The sequence below is a fragment of the Myotis lucifugus genome, unplaced genomic scaffold (genome assembly GCF_000147115.1).
Source record: "Myotis lucifugus unplaced genomic scaffold, Myoluc2.0 scaffold_231, whole genome shotgun sequence".
Lineage (NCBI taxonomy): Eukaryota > Metazoa > Chordata > Mammalia > Chiroptera > Vespertilionidae > Myotis > Myotis lucifugus.
Window position 1 is genome coordinate 1,204,959 of NW_005871279.1, and position 8,079 is coordinate 1,213,037.

General features: G+C 41.8%; 1 pseudogene; it reads right to left on the minus strand.

Annotated features, from left to right (window-relative positions):
* Nucleotides 1–7,498, minus strand: part of LOC102425788 — a 41,802-nt pseudogene extending 34,304 nt beyond the window's left edge.
* Nucleotides 7,499–8,079: the final 581 nt, after the last annotated feature.

The following is an 8,079-nucleotide window of genomic DNA, read 5'->3' on the forward strand; positions in this document are numbered from 1 at the left end:
AATGCTCAACAGGTACATGAAAAGGTGCTTGACATCACTAATCATCACATAAATGCAAATCAAAACCACAATGAGATATTACCTCACACCTGTTAGGATGACTATTATAAAAAACACAGAAATAATAAGTGTTGGTGAGTCTGTGGGGAAAAAGAACCCTTGTTCACTGTTGGTGAGATTGCAAATTAGTGTAGCCACTATGGAAAACAGTGTGGAATTTTCTAAAAAAAGAAAAATAGAAGGAGGGCCAAGATGGCATCATAGGAAAACGTAGTACTTGCCTCCTCCCAAATCCCATCAAAATTACAGCTAAAACCACAGAACAATCAACATTCAAAATTGCCTGAAATCTGGCTAAATGGAAGCCCAGAACTAGAGAATTAAAGAAGCCACATTAAGACTGGTAGGAAGGGGGAGGCTTGGAAAGGGCTGGTCCAACATCAGGTGTTTTGTTTGTATCTTGGCTGTGGAGGTTCCGCCCTGTGAGGAGAAAGGGGTCCCAGCCCCATACCAGATCCGTCAGTTCAGGGTACCAGTGCTAGGAAGAGAAGTCCCTGTAAAAACCAGCAGGGATTGTGGCTGAGTGACACGGAGGTTGCTGGAGTCCCAGGTAGTTACTCTTAAGGGGCAAACAGTGTAGGACTTTCTGAGACCCCACCCCAACCAATGTGCAGCTCTACCAAAGCTGCTAGCAGTGCTTTTCCATATGAATGGCCTGTCCTGGCTCAGGCTTCAGACTTTCCTAACATCTTTCAAACACGAAATAGCTGGCCTCAGCATGCCCCATACCTCTGAATAAGTGCCCCCAGGCCCAGCACTAGCAGCAGCCTGCCTTCGTTCAGAGCTTGGCCTCTCCTGGGCTCCTTCAAGCCCAACACAAGTAGCAGCCATCTGCAGATCGCTCTGTAGCTCATGCTGGGTGCCCCCAAGCAGGGCACTGGCAATAGCTGACTTTGCACCTCCCGGGAGGCCCCAGAGCCAATGCACCTGGTGGTCAGCTTCAGACCACACCAGATTACAACCCTACCACATCCATGAGTGACACACTCAAGGGTCAGACTTGGTGAGCACCAAGCCCCACTGAAGCAAGTCCTGCTCTACAGGGGTGTCTCCTGCATGGCAGCTCTTCTGCTGTAGTTGCAGATAGTCCTCATCGCCAATTGGTCTGGGGGTCAATCCCTCCCAATGATGCCAACAGCAATCAAGACTCAACTACAACAGGACAGTGCACACACCCCGGGGTGCACCTAGAGTGCCCAGCTGAGGGAGGCTGAGCCACTGGATCCTACAGGGCACCTGCTGTACAAGGCCACTCTACCAATTGCAGGAGACATAGGATCTCCACCTAATACATATAAACAAACACAGTGAAGCAGCCAAAATGTGGAGACAAAGAAACATGTCACAAATGAAAGAACAGAAGAAATCTCCAGAAAAAGAACTAAATGAAATGGAAGCAAACTACTAGCTGCAGAGTTCAAAATAATGGTTTTAAGAATTCTCAGGGAACTTATTAAGAACTTCAAGGAACTTAGTGAGAACATCAGAGACATAAAAAAGGACCAGTTATAAATGAAGGATATACTAACTGAAATGAATAATTTACAAGGAATCAACAGTAGAGCAGAGGACACCAAAAATCAAATCAGTGATTTGGAATATGAGGAAACAAAAAACACCCAATCAGAAGAACAAAAAGAAAAAAGATTCCAAAAATATGAAGGTAGTGTAAGAAGCTCTGGGACAAAAAGATACAAAATATAAACAATAAAATGGCAATAAATACATGTCTATCAACAATTGAATCTAAAAATTAAAACAAATGAACAAGGACTCTAATGAACAAAATAAACTGATGAATAAAATAAAACCAGAGGCATGGAAACATGGAACCGACTGACTAATCTCAGAGGGAATGGGGGTAGAGGGGCAGGAAGAGATTAACCAAAGAACTTATATGCATACATGAATTACCCATGGACACAGACAATAATTAGAGTGGTGACCTGGGTTGGGGTGGGATCCAGGTGGAGGGGGGCAAAAGATTGGTAAGTAGGAGGAGTATCTATAATACCCTTAACAATAAAGAGTTAAAAATTAAAAATAGAACTACCATATGATCCAGAAATTCCACTTCTGGGTATTTATTGAAAGGAAACAAAAACACTAATTTAAAAAGATGACTGCATCTCCATGTTTATTGTAGCATTACTGACAATAGCCAAGACATGAAAGCAACCTAAATGTTCATCAGTAGATGAATGGATAAAGAAAACGTAATACATACGCATACTGGAATATTATTCAGATGTAAAAAAAGAATAAAATCTTGCCATTTGTGACAATGTAGATGGAGCTTGAAGGCATTATGCTAAGTGAAATGAGTCAGACAAAGACAAATACCACACGATCTCACTTATATGTAGAATGTAACAACCAAACAAAAATGAACTAATAGGCCTGGCCAGTGTGGCTCAGTTGGTTGGGCATCAACCCATGCACCAAAAGGTTGCTGGATTGATTCCCAATCAGGTACATGCCCAGGTTGTGGGCTCAATCCCCAGTGCGGTGTGTGTGTGTGTGTGTGTGTGTGTGTGTGTGTGTGTGTGCAGGAAGCAGCAGATCAATGTTACCCTCTTATATCAATGTTTCTCTCTTCTCCCTTCCTCTCTCTCTAAAAATCAATAAACTATTTAAAAAAAAATCGGTATAGAGAACAGATTGGTGGTTGCCAGAGGCAGGGGGTATGGAGTGGGCAAAATGAGTATAGTTGTTCAGAAGGTACAAACTTCCAGTTAGAAAATAAATAAATCCTGGGGATGTAATGTACATCTTGGTGACTATCCTATATAATAAAAGGCTAATATGCAAATTGTCCCCTTGACCAGGATTTCAACCAGGAGTTTGACCAGGGGGCAGGGCTGTCCAACCTCCCATATCACCTCCTCTTGGCTGGCCTGGCCCAATCAGCCCAATTGGGGCCGGCTGGACCCCACCCATGCATGAATTCATGCACCAGGTCTCTAGTAGTTAATACTAGTAATACTATATTGTAGATTTGAAAGTTTCTAAGATAATAGATATTTTCATAAGAAAAACATTGATTACTGTGTAGAGATGGATGTCAACTAGACATTGTGGTGATCATTTTAGAATATATATAAATATCAAATCATTATATTGTACACCTGAAACCAGTATACTGCTATATGTCAATTATACCTCAAAAAAAGAGAAGGAAATGAATAGTCCAACCAATATAATGTTATATGTCAATTATATGAGAGAGAGTGAGAGAGAGAGAGACAAGGAAATGAATAGCCTACACTATACTGGAGAAGTATTTTAGCAGAGGTGAACACAATAGTAGTTCAGTTTCTTATGTCTGCTTTCTTTCTTGAGGTAAGGAGAATTTATAAGCTGTTAACTTTGTATACTCTGCATGAACTGTTGTAAAAGTTTCAAATGTGCATTCAATTTAGTTGTGTGTTTTTTTTTAACTACCCAAGATTCTAAAGAGAGGGGAAATATTAGCCAGAAAGATTTATTTCAAGAGCAACTTTTATTAATTAAAATATTATTAGCATTGTTCAGTATATACACTTAATAACTTCTTTACTATAGCCATTTGTCATTTATAAACACCATCTGATTAACCCGAATAATTAACTCTGTATTCCCTTCAGTTCCACTTAGTCAGGTTCAGGGGTAAGCACAGATTTTTCTCTGGCTTGTTTTGTAAAATAACTTTTTACAACTTGCTTTCATATGCATTCACACATATAAAAGAAGTCAAAATAATATATTACAGAGCCTCAATTATTATAAATGTGAAATTTAATTTCCTATCCATAATTCATTTAAATTAATTAATAATTAGGTTATCTTTTCTTGTAATACATTACTGAATTACTTTCTTGCCTGCTATAAAATTCTATGAAACCATATATTATATATTAGAAAAACATTATTCTGGATCCAGAGCTCCAGGGGCTTTTTAAGAAAGCAATTTATCTTAAAAGAACAACCAAAAACACTTATGCTTCAAAGGATACTATCAAGAAAGTAAAAAGACAACTGAAATCATATATTTAATAAGGAAGTTATAACCAGAATATATAAAAAGCTCTTATTCACAATAATAAAAAGAAAAATAAAACAATTAACATATGGGCAAATGATTCAAATAGACATTTCTCCAAAGAAGATATATAAGTGACCAATGACCACAGAAAAAATGCTCAACATCATTAGTCATCAGGGAAATGCAAATCAAAACCACATGAGGTACCAATTCACACCCACCAGGATGAATAATTAAAATGGAAAAGACAGACAATAAACAAGTGTTGGTGAGGATTTGTAGAAATTAGAACCCTCATGTATTGCTGGTAAGATTGTAAAATGGTGCAGCCACTTGGGAAATCAGATTGGCAGTTTCTTGAGTGATTAAGAGTTCCCGCCCTAACTGGTTTGGCTCAGTGGATAGAGCGTCGGCCTGCGGACTGAAGGGTCCCAGGTTCGATTCTGGTCAAGGGCATGTACCTTGGTTGGGGGCACATCCCCAATAGGGGGTGTGCAGGAGGCAGCTGATCGATGTTTCTAACTCTATTCCTCTCCCTTCCTCTCTGTAAAAAAATCAATAAAATATATTAAAAAAAAGAGTTCCTATATGAGCTAGCAATTCCACAGCTAGATATATAACCAAGAGAATGGAAAACATGTGTCCACACAAAACTTGTACACAAATGTGCATTGTAGCATTATTAATGATGAGGGGCCCAGTGCACGAAATTCATGCGGGGGGAGCCCAACCTGCACCCTTTCCAATCTGGGAGCCCTCAGGGGATGTCCTACTGACAGCTTAGGCCTGCTCCCCATGGTTCTCTGCTCTCTGTGGACCTGCCTGCTTGATGCCACCACAGGCCCTGGTGTCTGCTCTCTGTGGGGGACTGCTTGCCCTTCGCCGCCAGGGCCAGAGGCAAGCGGGGACATGCTGTCTGTTCTCTGGCTCGCCGCTGAAGGGGCAAGCAGGGCCCTGGTGTCTGCTCTCTGTGGGGGCCCTGTGGAGGACTGCTTGCCCCTCGCTGCCATGGCCAGGGGCAAGCAGGGCCCTGCTGTCTGCTCACTTGCTGTGGGGGACTGCTTGCCCCTCGCCACTGGCAAGGGGCAAGCAGTCCCCTGCAGTCTGCTGTCTGCTCACTTACTGTGGAGGACGTTCCCACCCCGCCCCTGGCCGCTTGTGCATGCGCCGGCTCGGAGTGCCTGGGTCCCAAGGATGTTCCTGCCCCACCCCTGGTGTCTTGGCGCCTGCGCGCATAGGCCTGGAGTAACCGGGGATTGTTCTGGGACCCTGGGGGCTCCGGGCCTACATGCAGGCCTACAGACTCAGAGCGGCCTGGGTCCCGAGGACGCCCGTCCCCGGGACCCAGACTGCTTGGTGCCAGTGTGCATGCAAGTGGCCGCCCACCCTCTGCTGCTTGGCGCCTGAGTATGCAAATTAACCTGCCATCTTTGTTGGGTTAATTTGCATACTCACGCCTGATTGGCTGTGGGGCATCATGAAAGTACAGTCAATTTGCATCTTTCTCTTTTATTAGTGTAGATAACCCCAAAGAGGAAACAACCCAAATGCCTGCCAATTAATGCATGGATGAATAAGATGTAGTGTATCTGCACAGTGGAGTATTATTGGGTCATGTTATGGACTGAATGTTTGTGTCCTCTGAAAGTCATGTGCTGAAGCCCTTACCCACCTGTGCTGATATGAGAAGCTGAGGCTTTTGGGAGGTAATTGGATTTGAATTAGGTCCTGGGAGTGGAGCCCCCATAATGGGATTAGCACTCTTGTAAGGAAGGGAAGGTTCACTTGAGCTTCTTCTCTCTGCCATATGAGGATATAGTGAGAATGTGGCCATCTTCAAGATGAGAAGGAGAGCCCTCACTGAGAACCAAATTTGGCAGCAACTCGATGGACTTCAGAGCCTCCAGAACAATGAAAAATAAAAGTCTGTTCACTCTATGGTATTTTGTTATAGCAGCTTGAGCTGACTAAGGCAGTGAAAAGGAATGAAGTACTGATACATGATAAACCTGAAAACATAATGTTAAGCCAGATACAAAAGACAAAAAAAAAAGCAGTAGCACTCAAATCACCTAGTAGAGATTTGATTGGACCGCAGCATTGCCAATCATTTCTGCCATAGGAGAGATTCTGAGAGAGATCAGAACCTCTCCCTTAGAAGCAGACAACAGCACACAGCACTGCCCTGTGTTTGCCTCTCACACTTCGGACATGGCACCTGCTTACACATATGAACCAGGAGGATATCTCTGTGAGCAGAGGCTGAAACTGGTGTTGTAATACCTGAATGTTGTGAGCAATGCTTTTTAATTTTTAAAAAAGTGGTCCAACAGTCTTGTCTTACTTAAAAAAAATTTTTTTTAGCAAGAAAAAGAATGCATGTAATTAGACAACTCAACATACTAGCTTTTTCATTCTAAAAGCACTTGCAACAAAAATCAATTTTCTTTTTTGGAGGATGGTAGCAATTAATAATTATTGGAATCCCTTGTCCTATGAATGAGTAATGGCAAGTGTCATGAGGCCACTTAAAATATTTATTTGTTTTATTGTGGTAACATACATATAACATAAAATTTACCATTTTATTCATTTTTAAGTGTATTATTTCAGTGAAATTAAATACATTCACATTGTTGTGTATGAGGCTATGTTTTGAAATTTATTTTTTACTTGGTCCCTTTTTTCCCTTTAAAATATGAAAGCCACACTCAAAGTCCATGCACATCCAGTTCAGTGAGGTCAATATTTTTGTAGAGAGAGTGACATCAAAAAGATAATTTTGAATTACTTCATCTCCTATTTCTTAGGTAGGTGGTATGAAGTCTGGATTAGCAAATTCCTGAAGAAAGATTTCAGGATCTGTCATAACTAACGTCAATGGAAAATTCTTTCTTTGAAATCGCCTTGAATTCAGTATACTGTTTAATCCACTTGGCCCACGTGTGTGATACTTGTTAAATTCTTTTACTAAATCTGGGCAGACATAACTATAGCACTGCTTTACTTGCATAGCTGTTTCCAGGGATTGCTCTGGAGCTATTCCTACTTCTCGGCCTCAGCAGTCACCGAATGAAATATATTGCAGCTGCATTGTGATTGACATGTGCTTACCACAGCTGCCAATCACACATCCTTCAGCCACAGGAGGAACTTGAGTGACACCATCTTTACTCTCTGGTACCATACTAGTCACTAGCAGTTTTCCTACTTGTCTTGATGCTCAGGATGCCATTAATGCAAAAACAGCCTGTATGGCTATGCATAAGCCTGAAGTACTGAAGGACTCAACAGTGTTTCAGCAGTATGTTCTGTTTTCTTGATTATCTAGTGGAGGTTTAAGCAAAAGAAAGTAATGACCTTCAGGTTCCGCTTTAAGTATTTAAAGAACACTTGCTCCACAAACCTTTCCATCAGGTCAGACTTCAACTATACCATGTGGACTGGCCACTTCCTGCTACCTGGGGCCTTTTCTAACTTCATTCCAATAAAGAAGTCAAGGATATCACTACTTCCATCACCCTTTTTTACGCTCCATTGCCCACTGTCTTTGACTCCTGGGTTGCAATACATGAAAGGATAATGAACTATGGTCTGTATTAGCATCATGTTCCAGTTTTGTACACTCAGTGCCATGTCCCCCATCTTCATTTTCTCCTGCCCTTTCTGCTATTATTGTCTGGTCTGCTGGCTCGGTTCTGAGATTGGTGATACGGTATAGGGGCTATCTAACCCTCCATAGTGGGGTTACCCTCTCCTACAACTTTTCCCTCTAATGCTGCCTTTCCCCAGAAAGCCAAGATGACCATAGGTGCCCACACCCCAGTCAGGCCCAGGCTGGTGCACACCCAGAGCATCTGTACAATTGTTTTGAATGGAGGTTATAGGGCAGAAGGATAAAATTTTTATTTGTAGGTTGTTGTTTACCTCTTTGCTTATTTTAAAAAACATAGAAATCCAGCCTAGCCTAGCGAGGGTGTCATCCTTAATTTTGA